This window comes from Pseudophryne corroboree, chromosome 3 (genome assembly GCF_028390025.1).
Source record: "Pseudophryne corroboree isolate aPseCor3 chromosome 3, aPseCor3.hap2, whole genome shotgun sequence".
Lineage (NCBI taxonomy): Eukaryota > Metazoa > Chordata > Amphibia > Anura > Myobatrachidae > Pseudophryne > Pseudophryne corroboree.
The window spans coordinates 35,224,211-35,245,249 of NC_086446.1; the positions used below are offsets into that span (position 1 = coordinate 35,224,211).

General features: G+C 50.6%; 1 protein-coding gene across 2 annotated transcripts in view; it reads left to right on the forward strand.

Annotated features, from left to right (window-relative positions):
* Nucleotides 1-824: 824 nt before the first annotated feature.
* The window catches only part of LOC135054626 (zinc finger protein 260-like), a 60,480-nt gene continuing 40,265 nt past the window's right edge, over nucleotides 825-21,039 (forward strand). For both annotated transcript variants that reach the window (XM_063957830.1, XM_063957831.1), the window contains exon 1: nucleotides 825-910. The gene's annotated coding sequence lies outside the window, so the exon portion shown is untranslated. The remainder of the gene's footprint in view (nucleotides 911-21,039) is intronic.

The window sequence follows — 21,039 nt, forward strand, 5'->3', positions numbered from 1 at the left end:
GCTGGAGATGAGCTCATCCCCTGACGCCGCCTCCACCCCCGCCCTGCTGCTGCTGCTGCGCTCCGTTGTTATGGCAACCGACCCGGTATGTTGCCGGGTCGGAAAGCCTGCAACGGAGCGCAAATGCCGGATCCCACCCGGTAAGGACACGTTTCCCTTACCGGGTAGGATCCGGCATTTGCGATCTAAATGCAGCCTTAGGCTAAATGTATGTATGTATGTATGTATGTATGTATAAATGTATGCTACGTAAGGGGTTCATCTGGTCTCCTGGAGCATGAGGTGCAGGACTCGGCAGGGAATTGGGCTGTACGTGGGCAGCTGTGTATGGAGCTGATGCCCTGGCTGGGGGGCAATCATGATAAATAGCCCCGGAGAAGCAGCTAATGGAGGCAGTAAGGACCATGATGGGCTTGGGGGAATATAAATGCGTGTGAGGTGACGCAAGGGTCCCTCGGCATGAAGTAACGCTGGGCCCCTCGGTGGGAGGTGCAGGGAGCAGCAGCAATAGGTACAGGGCAGCCCCAGAGCTGTGAGAGGGGTGTCCGGGCTGCAGGGAGTAGATTGCAGACCCCTCCAGGCCCCCACACCCGCTGCCTGCACCATGTTATATTCCTCCCTGTATCTCTGTACTTACCGCCAGTCCTCCGCACGGAGCGCCCTTTGCGTTCCACCCGACTTCCGCCCTTTGCGTTCCACCCGACTTCCGCCCTTTGCGTTCCACCCGACTTCCGCCAATTGCGTTCCACCGAACTTCCTCCCTTTGTGTTCCAGCCAACTGCCTCCCTTTGCGTTCCAGCCAACTTCCGCCCTGTGCGTTCCACACTCAGTGTGCTTCCGGTAGATTGTGTTGATCGGGAAGAAGCAGGAGGGAGACATTCATTGTTACATCTGGCAGCAGCAGGAGAGGGTGATTATTATTATACACTGGGGGAGCAGCCTGTGGTGTCCTGTTATTCATGTAATACAGATGGAGCAGCTTGTGGTGCCCAGTTATTATACAGTGGGAGCAGCATGTCGTGTCCAGTTATTAATAATATATACAGGTGGGGGTGACCTGTGGTGTCCTGTTGTTGTTAGGGGGAGTGGCCTGTGGTGTTCTACTTTTATACATATGTAGCATTCTGTGGTGTCCTATTACATTTATTATATCAGTGTGACGTGTAGAGTGATCAGTGTGTATCAGGTGTGATATCAATGTGTGACCTGTGTATAGTGATCAGTGTGTTTTAGGTGTGTGACCTGTGTATAGTGGTCAATGTGTATCAGGGGTGCATACCTCCCAACTGTCCAGATTTTCGCGGGACAGTCCCGTTTTTTGGGGACTGTCCCGCTGTCCCACCCGAGGGCCGCAGTGTCCCGCGGTGGGGTGGGGCAGTTGGGAGGCTCTGTCTCTCGCTGCCCTGCTTAGCAGAGTAGCGGTGAATAGACGCTGTGCGCATGCGCACAGCGTCTATTCAGTGGAGTCCGAGGGAGAGTTGGCATGCCCCCTTAGTGACGAAAACGGGGGCGTGACTCGCGATCGTGGGTCCTCCCGCGAAGCCACGTCCCATTTTCGTAGGCCACACCCTTTTCGGGAGCGCGCGCGCCCCGCTGCACAGGAAAAGAAAGTTGGGAGGTATGGGGGTGTGATATCAGTGTGACTTGTGTAAAGTGATCAGTGGGTATCTGGTGTGTGATATTGGGGTGATGTCTTTCTTCATCAGGGTCCATAGACTCCACTGGAATTACCATGGGGTATAGGTGGTTTAGAGAGAACCGGGCACCAAACGGTTAAGCTTTCTAATCCCAGGATGCACTGGTCCTTCCTACCATGGCCCCCAGCCCCAGGCCGTCCAGTTTTTGTTTGTTGCCGGCAGGAGCTGGAAGCACCAGTTGGTGGGGGCTCTGTGTAGCAGCCCCAAGCTTTTAGTGAATTGTTTTATTATTTATTTATTACTACATAGAGCGAGCAGCGTTGGGCGTCCGATAGGGGCGCTGGCACTCCATCAATCCCGCCGGCGTTGCAACGCTGGTGACGGATCCAGTGTTCTCGGCGGTTACCAGTAAGCAGATGGTAGAAATCTGCTGTATTGTTATGTCTATCCTGTATTTCACCTCCTATAACCTATGCCATGTGGTTAGCGGTTCTGTACCTCACATCTACCTGTAAATTGTGAGGGGCGTCACATTTGCATATTTTCATAGTTGTACTCTGTGTGTGTATTTACTATGTCCTCTATAGGTAAGGCCTCTATGGGTAATATGGAGGCTGGAGCTTCTATACTGGTTTCATGCAGATCCTGTTCAGCCGCTATAGACTGTCAGCATTTTGTACAATATGGGGGGGCATTCAGACCTGAACGATGCTGTGCACTTTCGCACAGCAGGTGATCAGGTCTGAACTGCGCAGGCACCGCAATGCGCAGGCGTGACAGACCGCAGCGACGTGGCGTGCCGGACAGCGACGGGATGGTGCGTTATTCCCGAACGCACCGGCGAGCGCAGGTTGATTGACAGGAAGAGGCCGTCTGTGTGTAGCAACTGACTGTTTTCAAGGAGTGTCCGGAAAAACGCAGTAGGGACCCGGCGTTTTGTGGGAGGATTCCGGACGTCGGCTCCGGCCCTGATCATCGCAGCAGTTGAGTAAGTCCTGGGCTGAGCAGAAACTGCACCAACTGATGTTGGTGTAGTTTCTGCTACACATGCGATCGCACACCTGCACGCACCACAAACCCTCCCCGGTAGGCGGCGACTACCTGATCGCAGGGAGGCAAAAAAACGCACCCTAGTGATCAGGTCTGAATTACCCCCATGGTCTCTGTTAGAGGTGTTCTGCTACACCAATATTACAGGACTATTTCACCAGCGCCTGTCCAAGAGCCATCATGAGTGGCTTCTTTATCTCAGGTTATGTCGCAGTTAGTAGAACACTTGTCGGCTCCTACTCTACCTCTTTCCTCAGCAGTTTCAGCCTGCTTTGTTGGCCCCCCTTATGCTGTCTCCATGGATGGACATGTTTTCACATTCTTAGCTCAGCTTAGCTCAGACGTCAGTCGCTTTTCAAGATACGTTACAGGGTGACAGACCAGGAGCCTCTAAAGTGCCGAGATGGGCTACACCCTTATCTCAGTCGGCGCAGGCTTCAGATTCTAAGATATCCTCTGATCAGGAGGCAAACGACAATGCCTTGACCCTGGTTCTGACTCGGCAGGAAGTGGAGCAACACTCCTAATGTGGATGTCCCCGACTTAGGGTAGTTTTAATTCTGTCCATAACATAGAGGAAGAGGCGCCGGCTCCTAAGCCTAAGGGTCCAGTCTATAAGCGACAAAGGGTCCTTCCGTCCCACTTCAGACAAGGAAGTCCACTCCCTCATCTTATCCTCCCCCCTCCACCTGCCCCCTGGACCCCCTTCCCTCCCGTCTTTTCCGCTCCCTCTCCCCCACTGCCTGCTCCCACCTTGCTCACCTCTTTAACCTGTCGCTTTCTACTGGCATCTTCCCCTCACCATTCAAACATGCTCTTGTCTCACCTATTGTCAAAAAACCCAATCTCGACCCTTGATCACCCACTAACTACCGCCCCATTTCTCTTCTTCCTTTCGCCTCCAAACTACTTGAACGACTGGTCTACAGCCGTCGCACAAGCTACCTCTCTGACAACTCCATCCTCGATCCACTACAATGTGGCTTTTACCCACTCCTTTCCACTGATACTGCCCTGGTGAAAGTCACCAATGACCTGCTTTCGGCCAAATCCAGGGGCCACTTCTCTCTGCTCATCCTACTGGACCTCTCTGCTGCCTTTGATACCGTGGATCATCCTCTCTTCTTCCGCACACTCCAAAATTCTGGCCTCTCTAGCACTGTCCTTGACTGGTTTTATTCTTACCTCACTAACCGCTCCTTCTCTGAGTCTGCCTCCGGCACCACCTCACACACTTCCATCCTTCCTGTTGGTGTACCTCAGGGTTCTGTCCTTGGCCCCCTTCTGTTCTCCCTGTATACCTCTTCCCTGGGTGCGCTCATTAACTCCTTTGGCCTCCAGTACCACCTCTATGCTGATGACACACATCTCTACCTCTCCTGATCTGTCCTCTCTCGGGTTTCCAGCTGCCTCTTCGCAATCTCCTTCTGGATGTCTGAGCGCTCTCTGAAGCTCAACATGGACAAAACTGAAGTCATCATCTTTCCCACATTAAAAGCAACACCCCCTCCCACTATCTCTTTCGCTGTTGACAACACCACCATCTCCCCCGTTCCCCAACTCCGCTGCTTGGGCGTCACTCTTGACTCCTCCCTACCCTTTGCACCCACATCCATGCTCTGGCACAATCCTGTCGGTTCCAGCTATGCAACATTGCTCACAGCAGGCCATTTCTCTCCCAGAGTGCAACTAAACTTATCATCCACTCACTGGTCATCTCACGACTCGACTACTGCAATGTTCTCACTGGCCTCGCTTGCTCCCCTTCAATCTGTCCTGAACTCCGCAGCTAGGCTTATCTTCCTCTCCCGCCGCTCCACATCTGCCACTCCCCTTTGACAAAATCTACACTTGCTCCCATTCACCTACAGAATCCCCTTCAAACTCCTCACCCTCACATACAAGGCCATCTCTAATTCCACTGCTCCCTACATCTCCAACCTCCTCTCCCTTCATACTCCCTCCCGCCCCCTACGGTCGACCACTGACCATCGCATCTCCACCGCCCTGGTCAATGCTTCCCATGCTCGAGTTCAAGAGTATGCCCGTGCTGCACCCTTTCAGTGGAACGCGCTCCCCCGCTCCATGAGACTCTCCCCGACCTTGCAAAGCTTCAAACGGGCACTAAAAACCTACCTATTCATCAAAGCATACCCTTCCGATGCATAACCTACTCCTGAGGCCGCTCCTCCATACCCCTGCCTCATGCCTTGAACATCTCAGCTTTGCTTACATACTGCCATTAGGCTTCTTCCCGCTTGCTTGCACCTCATGTCATCTGTTTGTCGACCCTTCCCACTAGATTGTGAGCTCTTCAGAGTAGGGCCCTCTTTCCTCTTGTTGTCTAAGCCCTCTTCTCGACACATTTCACTCGCAGCTCTCCCCTACTCAGCAACCATCTTTACCCGCTTTCTCTCCTGCTGGTAAAGGCTCATCTCTATCTATGTCCGCCAGCCCCAAGTAGTACGATGATCACTCCCTCACTACTTACATCTTATCTGTATTATGTCTTCAGAAATGTGGTGCTCTGTTACCTGTACTCTATTTCTGTTATTTATTTACCGTAATGCTAAGTTTTGTCTCCCTGTACTGTCCTTTGCACAGCGCTGCAAAACACTTGTGGCGCCTTATAAATAAAATGTAGTAGTAATAATAATAATAATTGAGGCAGAAAATCCTCAATCAGAACAGCTCACGGAACTCATGCGTGAGGCTTGGAGTACACCTAACAGGAAGTTTGAGCTACCAAGAAAGCTGGCTTCTCTCTACCCTCTCCCAGACGGAGAATGTAATAAATGGGAGGTTCCCCCTTCTGTAGATGCTCATGTAGCTCACCTAGTGAAAAGCTCTACATTGCCCATTCCCTCTGCATCCTCCCTTAAGGATGCCATGGACAGGAAAAAAGATTTTACTCGGAACCATATTTTTCTCAGGCATGTTCTATTACACGCTCAGCCATTGCTAGTGCTTGGGTAGCCAAAGCTATTGAAGGCTGGGTGGATGCACTTGACGACCATCTCCCCTCGGATGCTACCAGCGAGCAGCGCTCCTGCATTTCTCATATTAGGGAGGCAGCCTCCTATATTGTTGATGTAGCCCTTGATACACAGGAATACTCAGTTCTAAAGTCTCGGCAACTTCGGTAGCTGCTAGAAGAGTGCTCTGGCTTCACTCCTGGAGGGCGGACTCTGATTTCAAGAAAGCATTGGACTCGTTACCTTTTACAGAGGATATTCTGTTTGGCGCTGAGCTGGACAAGATAGTAGCCAATGTGGCATCTTCTAAGACAGCCTTTTTCCCATCAGCTGCGGCTCCCAAGGCCAAAACATCATCCTTTAGGTCCTTTCGTCCGCAGGGAAAGTCTAAGGGACAGTCATTCCCTACAAAGTCAGGTTCATATAAGCCCTATATGCCAAGATCCAAACAATCCTGGGCTGCTATACGTCCAGCCTAAAAGCCGGATGACAAATCCTCTGCCTGACATTATGGACCTCCTCATTGGGCAGTCCAAGGTGGGAGGCCGGCTTATTCAGTTTGCAGAGACATGGCGTCAGACTACTATGGACACCTGGGCACATGAAGTGGTTTCCCAGGGGTATGCCCTCACCTTTTAGAGGCGACCCCCCTCAACAGTATTTTTGTATGAGTCTACCAGCAGATCCGATCAAGGCTGTGGCTCTTCAACAGGCTAGTCACTCCCTTCTACAATCAGGAGTCCTAATACCTGTCCCTCTACAGCAACAGGGGACAGTCTTCTATTCCACACTGTATGGTCCAAAATCCCAATGGGCAGTACCGTATTAGCTGTGGTGAGTTACCGCAGCTAAAGGATTCCCCCTGGGCTATGCTATTAGCCCGAAAGCCGGCACTTATCGTGGCAAAGGCACAAAAAGCAGAATCCCTGATAAGCAGCCCCAGGAGACCCCTTATCTGACGCGAACCACAATGTTATCATGGATTCCATATGTTATTGGCCGATAACAGGTGAGTCTCCGCACGGTAAAAAAATGGTTGTAATAGGATAGCCTAATAGTGTTATTGGGCTAAAAAGCATGTTATTACTGTGCGGTAACTCACGGCACCTAGTAGGATACCGCCCAATGAGTCCTTTTGACCAATCATCAACCTGAAGTCTCTCAACAGGTTCATAAGGATCCCCAAGTTTCGCATGGAAATCCTCCGCTCCATTGTTTCGGCTCTATAGACTGGGGACTTTATGATTTCCCTGGACATCCAGGATGCATGCCTGTATGTGCCTATGGCCCTCATTCCGAGTCGTTCGCTCGGTATTTTTCATCGCATCGCAGTGAAATTCCGCTTAGTACGCATGCGCAATATTCGCACTGCGACTGCGCCAAGTAATTTTACAATGGAGATAGTATTTTTACTCACGGCTTTTTCATCGCTCCGGCGATCGTAGTGTGATTGACAGGAAATGGGTGTTACTGGGCGGAAACACGGCGTTTTCGGGGCGTGTGGATAAAAACGCTACCGTTTCCGGAAAAAATGCAGGAGTGGCCGGAGAAACGGGGGAGTGTCTGGGCGAACGCTGGGTGTGTTTATGACGTCAAACCAGGAACGACAAGCACTGAACTGATCGCAGATGCCGAGTAAGTCTGAAGCTACTCTGAAACTGCTAAGTAGTTTGTAATCGCAATATTGCGAATACATCGGTCGCAATTTTAAGAAGCTAAGATACACTCCCAGTAGGCGTAGGCTTAGCCTGAGCAACTCTGCTAAATTCGCCTTGCGAGCGATCAACTCGGAATGAGGGCCTATATACGCAACCATCAGTGTTTCCTCAGGTTTGCTGTCAATCAGCAACACTTTCAGTTCAGGGCTCTGTCATTTAGACTTTCCATGGCCCCTCGGGTCTTCACCACGATTATGGCAATTATGGCCGCACATCTCAGGCATCAGGGGGTTCGTATCTTTCCCTACCTTGATAACCTGCTGATTCTAGCACAGTCAACGGAGACTTAACAGCAATATCTTTGTTTGACCGTTGCCCTCCTATAAACGCACAGCTGGATTCTGAACTGGGAAAAAGTCCTCCCTGTCCCCTCTCAATGGGATGTTACATATAGGAGCCATTCTAGATACACAGGTACAGATTATCTTCTGGCCACCAGCTTGTGCAGGTTTTTTCAACAAAGGCAAATGTGTCCATCTACTCAGCCGTGCAGGTCTTAGGGTCCATGATCTCCGCCTTCGACATGGTGGAGTATGCCTAATTCCACCCTAATTCCTCTTCAACGTCTGATTTTGTCACGTTGGAATGGCAAGCACCAGCTCATCAGGAAGCAGACCATAGTGCTATAACAGTAGGTCCGGCTTTCCCTACTATGGTGGTTACAAACATCCCATTTATACAAGGCATGTCCCTTTAGGGTCCCGTATTGGGTACTACTCACCATGGATGCAAGTCTTCTTGGCTGGGGAGCAGTAACTTGTCACCAGTCCTTTCAGGGACGATGGACAATACAGGACAGTATTCTGCCCATCAACATTCTGAAGATTCGGGCAGTGTAGGAAACACTCCTTCAGGCACAGGTTCTTTTTAGTGGCAGACTCATTCGGGTACAGTCCGCAGTAGCCTACATAAATCATCAAGGAGGTACTTGCAGTCGGGCCGCCATGAAGGAGGTAGCCCGCATTCTCACTTTGGCAGAGCGTCATCTCCCAGCTATCTCGGTGTTCATTCCAGGAATTCACAACTGGGAAGCGGACTTCCTAAGCCGTCAAGACGTACACTCCAGAGAGTGGGCTCTACATCTGGAAATATATCAACTTTCTCCATAGGGGGTCCACAGGGATACCATGGAGGGTTTTAGGTGGTTGAGGAACAGACACCAAACAGTTAAAAGCTTCAGCTCCAAGGATACACTGGTCCTGCTCCCCCTATAACCCCACCTCCAGTGGATGCCTATTCAGGATTCGTTTGGTGCCGGCAAGAGCCAGGCACCTTTAGACAGACTTCTATTTTTATGCTTAATTTTATTTTTAGTATGTTTTTTTGAGCAAGCAGCTCTGGGCAGTCCATAGGACGCTGGCGCTGCTGGTCCAACAAATACCGCTGTAGAGATGCTCAGGCTGCAGCTGGACACCGGGGAGCAGGTAAAGTGGTCTCCCGCTCGAGGAAGATCGTGTGTATAGCAGCCTTGACCTCCAGTGTGGAGACCACTGGAGGCACCGGTTTGTCTGCTTGTTCCACTAGGGATTTTAAATGGCATCGGGGATCATATGAGGCCAAAGGTCCTGGGGTTAAGGGGAGTAAGGCTTTCCCCCGATAGCTCCTCCCCCGGTTCAGAGCGTAATCCCTCATGGAGGTTTCCCGACTTTGAGCTGTGTATTTGAATCCTACTTCTCCAGTGAGATGCTCAGGTGCTACATGTGCTTCCTGCAGCAGGTCTCGGGAGGGTCCTTTCTCCCTGTATAACCAGTGCCGGATCTCCCACTAGGCACATGAGGCACGTGTCTAGGGGTGGCACAGCATCCCCCCACCCCCCTCGTGGTGGGGCTAGCAGAGCGGGCAGTCACCCTGCCAGCGCCATCAGTGGCCCCCTGCTGACTGCAGCTGTTAGTCACCCACTGTGTCTGCCTCCCGCATGCCCCCCCCCCTTCCCGTACCCCCCCTGCCAGCCTTGGCTGCAGCCCTTCCTTCCATCTGTCTACTTCCTGCGGGTCGCACCCCCACTGCAGCTACTTACTTGACACTGGGGAGGAAGATCTGAGAGCCAAGGGACAGGAGCCAGTGCAGATGGGGGTGAGAGACACACAACTGGGGCGCCTGGCCCATGCTAGCCCACGTCAGACCATTGGCAGCATGTGGGTTCAGATCTCACCTAACACCTAGCTTGGTTTTAAGGACAGCAGACAAGAGACTGACACTATCAGCTGCACAGTTTACTTCAACTCTGGCAGGTGTCCATACACAAAGCCAATGCTGGTTCTGGGTGACCATGGTCTCCACCTTCGATATGGTGGAGTACACACAATTTCACTCTAGATTTCTTTAGCACCAGATTCTGTTTCAATGGAACAGACAGTATCAGAATCTCAGATCACAGACAATGCTGTTGACACCAGAGGTTCGGCTGTCCCTGGTGGGGGCTATGAATTTCCCACCTAGACAGGGGCCTCCAATTTTGGATCCCTGACTGGGTACAAGTCACCACAGATCCCAGCCTTCGTGGGTGGTGTACAGTGACCGCTCAACTGTCCTTTCGAGGACAGTCCTCGTGCGTCGCCTGCCCATCAACATACTGGAATTGAGATCAGTATACCGGGTGCTTAGTCTGGCACAGGGCCTTCAAGGCTGGCCAGTTCAGATCCAATCCGACAACGCAACAACAGTAGCCTACCACAATCATCAGGGAGTCATGCAAAGTGCAACCGCCATGAGAGAAGTGTCGCACATCCTCAATTGGGCAGAACATCAGGTACCGGCAATATTAGCGGTATTCATCCCAGGGGTTCTCAATTGGGAAGAAGACTACATAAGCCGACATGACATACTTTCAGGAAAGTGGGCACTACATCCAGAAGTCTTTCAGGATCTAGTGGACAGGTAGGGCCTGCCACAGGTGGATCTCATGGCATTTCATCACAACCACAAACTTCCCACATACGGGTCCAGTACCCAGGATCCTGCTGCCAGCTTCATGGACACTCTAGCGGTACAGTGGAACTTCAACATGATGTACATCTTTCTACTAATCGCATTACTTATGAGAGTGCTTTGCAAGTTCAAGCAGGGAGGCATAATACTCCTCATAGCTTTAGAGTGGCCAAGACGTCCTTGGTTCGCAGACCTGCAGTGTCTGTCAATCGACACTACTCTCAGACTTCCTCTAAGGCAAAATCTGTTAATGCAGGATCCATGTCTGCATCAGGACCTGACTCGTCTGTCTTTGACAACATGGCTCTTGAGAAGTCCCTTTTTAAAATCAAAGGGTTTCTCGAGCTCCATTATCCAGACAATGCTTAAAGTACGGAAACCGCCTTCAACCCGAATTTATAACAAGATTTGGCACACCTATTTTCAGTGGTGATCAACTGGAGGCTACAATGCTTCTGATTTTAGAATTGCAAGAGTGCTTGCTTTTCTTCAAGTAGGATTGGACTTCTCATAGCATCCTTCAGAGTACACATATCTTTTGCTGAAGCCTACGGATAGAGCAGATTGCTTTCCTACCGGATATCAGAACTTGCTTTCTGGGAGTCCTCCGCATTCAGCTTCCATTTGCCCCTCTGGTGGCTCCATGGGACTTGTCTTTGGTTCTACAGGCATTACAAAAGCTCAGTTTGAACCTTTGGACACAGTGGAATAAAGTGGCTGACTCAAAAAGATTCTCTTTTTACTTGCCATGGCCTCTGCTCACAGAGTGTTTGATTTAGCGGCACTATCATGTAGCCCTCCATTTTGTGCAGAGCAGCCACATGGTCTTCCGTCCACACTTTTTTCTAAGGTTCTACTCCTTTAATACATTTGCTTCTCTGGATGCTGCCTTTTTGGAGACAAGTCTTCCAGGCTCAAGCACGTCCCCACCCTTAGGGGAAACTACTTTGGGACATCCCTGTGGACCCCCTATGGACTCTGAATAAGAAAATAAGAGTTTTGGTAGAACCTGCCTTTGTTAACTCTTTCTTCTGAAGGGTTCATGGGGTTCCACAGGGAAACCTTGGGTTATAGGTGGTGGGTGGAGTCCAGGCACCAACAGCAAAGCTTTCGGGGTACCCCAGGATGCATGGCTCCTCTTTCCTGTAACCCCGCCTCCAGCCAGAGCACTTCAGTTTTTTGTTGTTGGCCGTAGGAAGCGGGTGCACTTCAGCAGGGGGCTGCTCTTGCAGTTCCAACTAGCTTTTTATTTTTACATTTTGTTACTGGATGAGCTGACAGTGCTGTAAGTCTTTTGACTTCAGCGCTGCAGCTCCAATTCCCCCCACCGGTGCCAGAACACAACGCTGGATCCAGCTTTAGTGGTGGGTTCCTCGGCAGGGGAACCTCACTTTGCGCACTAGCACCGCACGTGAAGGAACCCAGGGGACTGCGTGGCCGGCATCAGGGGGCTGGTAAGGAGCCTGTGCTTCACTAAATCGCGGTCCGCTGGTGTTTGACGGAATACAGACGCCGGCGCTGGCGTGAACACTAACTGGGTAGCTGCTTCACTAGACCACCCGCTGAGTACCTGGGGTGGATGCCAGTACAGAGGAGTGGGTGCTGAGACTGTAGCCTCTTCCCCCAACTCTGGGAGTCAGTCTCACAGACTTCCCACCCTTGAGCTGTACTTTCAGTCTCCCTCCTTCCTTCAGAGAGCAGGCAGCCATTTTAATGAGCAGCAGAGATTCCAGCGCAGCTTGCAAGAACGCTCTGGCAGTACGGTGGAATTTTCAATCTGACCTACTTCTTCCCTCTGGTATCACTCCTTCCGAGGGTACTTCACAAGTTCAAGCAGAAGGAAGTCACCATGATCTTTATAGCTCCACATTGGCCGAGACGTTCTTGGTTTGTAGACCTTCAGGGTCTCTCATAGACAATCCCCCTCAGACTGCCTCTACGACCAGATCTGTTGATTCAAGGACCGTGTCTACATGCAGACCTGGCTCGTCTGTTTTTGACGGCGTGGCTCTTGAGACATCCCTTCAAGGGGTTTCTCATGCCAGGTGGTGCAGACCATGCTCAGGGCTCGTAACCTGTTTCAGCTCGGATTTACTACAGAATATAGCAATTGGACTTTAGGTGGTGTGCACCCAGAGGTCATGATCCTAAAGTCTTTAGGGTGGCAAAAGCTCTTGCCTTTTTACAAGAAGGATTGGATCTAGGCCTCCACCTGGCGACCCTTAATGTGCAAGTTTCGTCTCTTTCTGTATGGATTCAACGTAAGATTAATCTTATACCTGATGTCCGGACCTTTCTTCAGGGAGTTCTCAGAATACAACCTCCATTTGTCCCTCTGATTGCCCCTTGGGATTTCTCTTTAGTGATTCAGGCTTTACAGTCTTCACCATATGAACCTTTGGAAACTCCTGATTTGAAATAGCTAATGTGGAACACTTTTCTTCTTCATGCATGCTGTCTAACCTAGGAGCGTTATCTTGTCGCTCCCCTTTTTGATTTTTTTCACCAGGATAGTGCCGTCCTCAGAAATAGGTCTGGCTACCTCCTTAAAGTTGTCTCCAGGTTTCATATCAATCAGGAAATGGTGGTACCATCTTTTCAATCTCCAATCATCACGGCAGGCGAAGCTTTATTGGATGTTGTTACATGCACTTCAAATTTATGTGGATCGAACCAAAAATGTACGTAGACCGGATAATCCTATTTGTTTTATATGGATTTCACAAGAGGCTGGCCTGCTAGCAAGCAAACATTATCCAGATGGCTTTGAATGACTATTTCTCAGGTATATGTGAGAAGGGTGGGGTGGTGTGATGCCTGCTACCGTGCAGTTGTCGACTGGCTGCTTACCTGGCGTCGCACTCCCTTACCTTCAGGCCGCAAGAGAAATCAATGGTTCTGGTACACCAACTGGACCCGGACACAACATTTTGCAAGGAAGGAGATAGGGTGAGAACTGTCCCTTCCTAAAGAAGACCGAAGCGCCCACCGAACCTAGAGGTATCCACAAATAGGTATTTCGGGCTTAAGTGAAGGTCATCCTCGGCACTCCATCCGCTACACTAGCTTCATGTATAGAGCCCTCAAACTAACTCTGGTGTATGTGGTGCGGCACAAACTCTACGCACGAACATCAAACTTTACACTGCACGGAAACAACACACATCACAATAACACAGTACAGTAATATACAACGGTGCTGTCCCTATCCGCTCACTGTTGTTTCAGCAATCCCTCCCTACCCCACGTTGGCCAGCCCTTCCCTATCTCTGGCTGCTAGGGCTTTGTGTGTGTGGAGCTGGACTGCTCTCCCACACGGGGAAACTACTTTATTAACTGGGGAGGGGCGCCACAAAGCCTTGCCCACCTACACTATGTAATTGGGCCTACTGCCCTGGGTGTTTCAGGGGGCTCAGGCTATTGTCTGCCTAAAGGTGGGTCTCTCTTGTGATCTGTGCCTAATGCACAGAACACCTTTTAATTATGAGGCTCAGGCCAAAGGGCCTGCCTACTGAGGGCACGATGGAGTGGCCTGGGCCTAGTGCCCAGTACCACCCTTATGTGGGGCTCACTTAAACTGGGCCTAGTGCCCCCTAACAGTGCACAGGCCTATGGCCTGACTTTAGCCCACGGGCGTAGTGCCCGCCAAACGGGTTCGATTCAGTGACCTGAGCCTAATGCCCAGAGTCACCTTATATACCTAATGGGGGGATAATTAAGCTATTAGGGCCTACTGCCCTCACGCTTAAATGCATGAATTATGGCCACGGCCTTATGCCCACCTATTTCATCCACAGGCCTGACTGTGTCCACGGGCATAATGCCTGATCCCTGGTGGCTTAGGGAGTATAGATGTAGGGCCTTAGAAAGGCCTACCTCACGGTGGAGAAGGCTTCTCTGACTTCAGATGCGCTCTTCTGCAGCTTCTCCGCGTCCAGCCGCTGCTGGACGTCTCCGCAGACGGCCGCGTCTTCACGCCTCTTCAGCGGCCTCAGGAACAGCTTCCGCGGTGTCCTCCCTCTTCTCGCACCACCCGTATTCTTCTGACGCTCCCCAGCGGCGTCTGACATCAAACACCATGGCAGTTCCTGCTATGGTGTGGCGATTGCCTCATGGAGGACGCTGGAATTGAAAGGCCTCTGGCAGCGCAAAGTTTGAAGCGGCACTGCCTGTCAACATAGTATGACCGGCACCGGGAACCAATAGATGGTCCCGGCTCCAGACACCCGCTGCCGCTGCTCTACCAGCGCTGGGTGTGGACACTTGATCCCAGCGCTGTCTGTCACAGGGTCTCAGAATACAAAATAGAACAAAACATAAACACTACTTGCGCAGCACCTCAAACACAATAAATTAATATTAAAAATTGAAAATTCTGAACTCATGAGAAACTGCGCTTGCCGACACACTATGTGGAGTGGTAAACAGACGGAAAAAAGAGGCAAAAACGGCTGCGCTGTATATCAGGAGTTAGTGAGTTAAAAATGAGAGCCAACGTGTGAATGAATAAAGGAGTATTTAATAACAGTGTTTCACAATTGAAAACATTGAATAATATTAAAAAATAAGATTTTACTCACCGGTAAATCTATTTCTCGTAGTCCGTAGTGGATGCTGGGAACTCCGAAAGGACCATGGGGGATAGCGGCTCCGCAGGAGACTGGGCACAACTAAAGAAAGCTTTAGGTCACCTGGTGTGCACTGGCTCCTCCCTCTATGACCCTCCTCCAAGCCTCAGGATACTGTGCCCCGATGAGCTGACATAATAAGGAAGGATTTTGAATCCCGGGTAAGACTCATACCAGCCACACCAATCACACCGTATAACTCGTGATACTATACCCAGTTAACAGTATGAAATACAACTGAGCCTCTCAACAGATGGCTCAACAATAACCCTTTAGTTAACAATAACTATGTACAAGTATTGCAGACAATCCGCACTTGGGATGGGCGCCCAGCATCCACTACGGACTACGAGAAATAGATTTACCGGTGAGTAAAATCTTATTTTCTCTGACGTCCTAGTGGATGCTGGGAACTCCGAAAGGACCATGGGGATTATACCAAAGCTCCCAAACGGGCGGGAGAGTGCGGATGACTCTGCAGCACCGAATGAGAGAACTCCAGGACCTCCTCAGCCAGGGTATCAATTTTGTAGAATTTTGCAAACGTGTTTGCCCCTGACCAAGTTGCAGCTCGGCAAAGTTGTAAAGCCGAGACCCCTCGGGCAGCTTCCCAAGATGAGCCCACCTTCCTTGTGGAATGGGCTTTTACAGATTTTGGCTGCGGTAGTCCAGCCGCAGAATGCGCCAGCTGAATTGTGCTACAAATCCAGCGAGCAATAGTCTGCTTAGAAGCAGGAGCACCCAGTTTGTTGGGTGCATACAGGATAAACAGCGAGTCAGTTCTCCTGACTCTAGCCGTCCTGGAAACATAATTTTTCAAGGCCCTGACTACGTCCAGTAACTTGGAATCCTCCAAGTCCCTAGTAGCCGCAGGCACTACAATAGGTTGGTTCAAGTGAAAAGCTGATACCACCTTAGGGAGAAACTGGGGACAAGTCCTCAATTCTGCCCTATCCATATGGATAATCAGATAAGGGCTTTTATATAACAAAGCCGCCAATTCTGATACACGCCTGGCCGAAGCCAAGGCCAATAACATGACCACTTTCCGCGTGAGATATTTTAGATCCACGGTTTTTAGTGGCTCAAACCAATGTGATTTTAAGAAACTCAACACCACGTTGAGATCCCAAGGTGCCACTGGAGGCCGGTTGGGCTGAATATGCAGCACTCCTTTTACAATGTCTGAACTTCAGGTACTGAAGCTAGTTCTTTCTGGATGAAAATCGACAGAGCCGAGATCTGTATCTTAATGGAGCCTAATTTTAGGCCCATAGACACTCCTGCTTGTAGGAAATGCAGAAATCGACCTAGTTGAAATTCCTCTGTTGGGGCCTTTTTTGGCCTCACACCAAGCAACATATTTCCGCCATATGCGGTGATAATGTTTTGCAGTTACATCTTTCCTGGCTTGAATCAGTGTAGGAATGACTTCCTCCGGAATGCCCTTTTCCTTTAGGATCCGGCGTTCGACCGCCATGCCGTCAAAACGTAGCCGCGGTAAGTCTTGGAACAGACAGGGCCCCTGCTGCCGGAGGTCCTGTCTGAGCGGCAGAGGCCATGGGTCCTCTGATATAATTTCTTGAAGTTCTGGGTACCAAGCTCTTCTTGGCCAATCCGGAACCATGAGTATCGTTCTTACTCCTCGCCTTCTTATTATTCTCAGTACCTTTGGTATGAGAGGCAGAGGGGGGAACACATAAACCGAATGGTACACCCACGGTGTTACCAGAGCGTCCACAGCTATCGCCTGAGGGTCCCTTGACCTGGCGCAATATCTTTTATAGCTTTTTGTAGAGGCGGGACGCCATCATGTCCACCTGTGGCCTTTCCCAATGGTGTACAATCCTTTGGAAGACTTCTGGATGAAGTCCCCACTCTCCCGGGTGGAGGTCGTGTCTGCTGAGAAGATCTGCTTCCCAGTTGTCCACTCCGGGAATGAACACTGCTGACAGTGCTAACACATGATTTTCCGCCCATCGGAGAATCCTTGTGGCTTCTGCCATCGCCATCCTGCTTCTTGTGCCGCCCTGTTGGTTTACATGGGCGACCGCCGTGATGTTGTCTGATTGGATCAGTACCGGCTGGTTTTGAAGCAGAGGCCTTGCCTGACTCAGGGCATTGTAAATGGCCCTCAGTTCCAGAATATTTATGTGTAGGGAAGTCACCTGACTTGACCAAAGTCCCTGGAAGTTTCCTGTGTGACTGCCCCCCAGCCTCAAAGGCTGGCATCCATGGTCACTAGGACCTAGTCCTGTATGCCGAACCTGCGGCCCTCTTGAAGATGGGCACTCTGCAGCCACCACAGTAGAGATACCCTGGTCCTTGGAGACAGGGTTATCAGCCGATGCATCTGAAGATGTGATCCGGACCACTTGTCCAACAGGTCCCACTGAAAAGTTCTTGCATGGAACCTGCCGAATGGGATTGCTTCGTAGGAAGCTACCATTTTTCCCAGGACTCGCGTGCAATGATGCACCGATACCTGTTTTGGCTTCAGGAGGTCTCTGACTAGAGATGACAGCTCCTTGGCTTTCTCCTCCGGGAGAAACACTTATTTCTGGTCTGTGTCCAGAACCATCCCCAGGAACAGTAGACGTGTCGTAGGAACTAGCTGTGACTTTGGACTGTTTAGAATCCAACCGTGCTGTTGTAGCACTTTTCAAAATAGTGCTACCCCGACTAGCAACTGCTCCTTGGACCTCGCCCTTATAAGGAGATTGTCCAAGTACGGGATAATTAAAACTCTCTTTTTTCGAAGGAGTATCATCATTTCGGCCATTACCTTGGTAAACACCCTCGGTGCCATGTACAGTCTAAACGGCAGTGTCTGGACTTGGTAATGGCAATCCTGTACCACAAATCTGAGGTACTCCTGGCGAGGATGGTAAATGGGGACATGCAGGTAAGCATCCTTGATGTCCCGGGATACCATGTAATCCCCCTCGTCCAGGCTTGCAATAACCGCCCTGAGCGATTCCATCTTGAACTTGAATTTTTTTATGTGTGTGTTCAAGGATTTTAAATATAAAATGGGTCACACCGAACCATGCGGTTTCGGTACCCCAAACCGTGTGGAATAGTAACCACGTCCTTGTTGAAGTAGGGGCACCTTGAGTATTACCTGCTGGGAATACAGCTTATTAATTGCCTCTAGCACAGCCTCCCTGCCTGAGGGAGTTGTCGGCAAGGCATGTTTGAGGAAACGGCGGGAGGGAGACATCTCGAATTCCAGCTTGTACCCCTGAAATACTACTTGAATGAAACAGGGATCCACCTGTGTGCGAGCCCACTGATCGCTGAAATTTTTGAGACGGCCCCCCACCGTACCTGGCTACACCTGTGGAGCCCCCGCGTCATGCTGTGGACTCAGAGGAAGCGAGAGAAGAATTTTGATTCTGGGAACAGGCTGACTGGTGCAGCTTTTTCCCTCTTCCCTTGTCTCTGTACAGAAAGGAAGCGCCTTTGACCCGCTTGCTTTTCTGAAGCCGAAAGGACTGTACCTGATAATACAGTGCTTTCTTAGTCTGTGAGGAAACCTGAGGTAAAAATATTTCTTCCCAGCTGTTGCTGTGGATACGAGGTCCCAGAGACCATCCCCAAATAATTCCTCACCCTTATAAGGCAGAATCTCTATGCGCCTTTTAAAGTCAGCATCACCTGTCCAGTGACAGGTCTCTAATACCCTCCTGACAGAATGAACATTACATTAATTTTGGATGCCAGCCGGCAAAATATCCCTCTGTGCATCCCTCATATGTAAGACAACGGCTTTAATATGTTCTCATGTTTGACAGGGTCACCGACCACGCTGCAGCAGCACGCTCTGCAGGTCTCAGTCTAGTACCTGAGTGTGTAAATACAGACTTCAGGATAGCCTCCTGCTTTTTATCAACAGGTACCTTCAAAGTGGCCGTTCCTAAAACGGCAGTGCCACCTTTTTTGACAACCGTGTGAGCGCCTTATCCACCCTAGGGGATATCTCCCAGCGTAACTTATCCTCTGGCGAGAAAGGGTACGCCATCAGTAACTTTTTAGAAATTACCAGTTTCTTATCGGGGGAACCCACGCTTTTCACACACTTCATTCATTCTTCTGATGGGGGAACAAAACACTGCCTGCTTTTTCTCCCCAAACATAAAACCCATTTTTAGAGGTTAATGTCAGAAATGTGTAACACATTTTTTATTGCCGGGATCAAGTCACGGATGTTCCTAGTGGATTGTGTATATGTCTCAACCTTGTCGACACTGGAGTCAGACTCCGTGTCGACATCTGTGTCTGCCATCTGAGTGAGCGGGCGTTTTTGAGCCCCTGATGGCCTTTGAGACGCCTGGGCAGGCGCGGGCTGAGAAGCCGGCTGTCCCATAGCTGTTACGTCATCCACCTTTTTATGTAAGGAGTTGACACTGTCGGTTAATACCTTTCACCTAACCATCCACTCTGGTGTCGGCCCCACAGGGGGCGACATCACATTTATCGGCATCTGCTCCGTCACCATATAAGCCTCCTCATCAAACATGTCGACACAGCCGTACCGACACACCGCACACACACAGGGAATGCTCTGACTGAGGACAGGACCCCACAAAGCCCTTTGGGGAGACAGAGAGAGAGTATGCCAGCACACACCAGAGCGCTATAACTGAGTGAATTTTCCCCAATAGCTGCTTGTATATACAATATTGCGCCTAAATTTAGTGCCCCCCCCTCTCTTTTTAACCCTTTGAGCCTGAAAACTACAGGGGAGAGCCTAGGGAGCTTTCTTCCAGCTGCACTGTGAAGAGAAAATGGCGCCAGTGTGCTGAGGGAGATAGCTCCGCCCCTTTTTCGCGGACTTTTCTCCCGCTTTTTTATGGATTCTGGTAGGGGTATTTATCACATATATAGCCTCTGGGGCTATATATTGTGATTGTTTTGCCAGCCAAGGTGTTTTTATTGCTTCTCAGGGCGCCCCCCCCACAGCGCCCTGCACCCTCAGTGACCGGAGTGTAAAGTGTGTATGAGGAGCAATGGCGCACAGCTGCAGTGCTGTGCGCTACCTTGGTGAAGACTGATGTCTTCTGCCGCCGATTTTCCGGACCTCTTCTTGCTTCTGGCTCTGTAAGGGGGACGGCGGCGCGGCTCCGGGACCGAACACCAAGGACGGGCCTGCGGTCGATCCCTCTGGAGCTAATGGTGTCCAGTAGCCTAAGAAGCCCAAGCTGCAAGCAGGTAGGTTCGCTTCTTCTCCCCTTAGTCCCTCGGTGCAGTGAGCCTGTTGCCAGCAGGTCTCACTGAAAATAAAAAACCTAAATATATACTTTCTTATTAGAAGCTCAGGAGAGCCCCAAGTGTGCAACAGCCTCGGCCGGGCACAAAAATCTAACTGAGGCTTGGAGGAGGGTCATAGTGGGAGGAGCCAGTGCACACCAGGTGACCTAAAGCTTTCTTTAGTTGTGCCCAGTCTCCTGCGGAGCCGCTATCCCCCATGGTCCTTTCGGAGTTCCCAGCATCCACTAGGTCGTCAGAGAAATATATAATGGTAAAAACAGTAGAAGCACACCTATATCTGTCTCAGGTGATAAAGAGCGAAATAGCCATGTGTTGAATGATCAAATTTTGAATGTCCGTTTTTCCGCAAATAATGGATGACTGGAATGCGGACAATTCAAAGCAGCAGTGCAGTTCCACGGAGCAAAAGTTCAGAGTCACCGAGTTATTAAGTATGTTACCTCTTAGGTGGGCTGGTTTAATAGTCGAGCGTCCTCGACTAATAGGCCCTACACACATGCCGATATTCTGAAAGATATGAACGATCTCGTTCATAAATGAACGAGAACTCGTTCATATCTTTCAGTGTGGAGACTCCAGCGATGAACGATGCGCGGCCCCGCGCTCGTTCATCGCTGATCTCCCGTCGGCTGTGCATGCAGGCCAATATGGACGATCTCAATGCAGCCGGGTGACGGGGGGAGTGAAGAAACTTCACTCCTCCCGTCACTGCCCCCCCGCCGCCGGGTTGCTCGTCGGCCGTATCGGCCGTCGGGCACCTCGGCGGCGCATCGCCGAGTGTGTAGGGCCCATTAGAGTCCTGCAGTGCCCACTACACTCTACCGCAGAG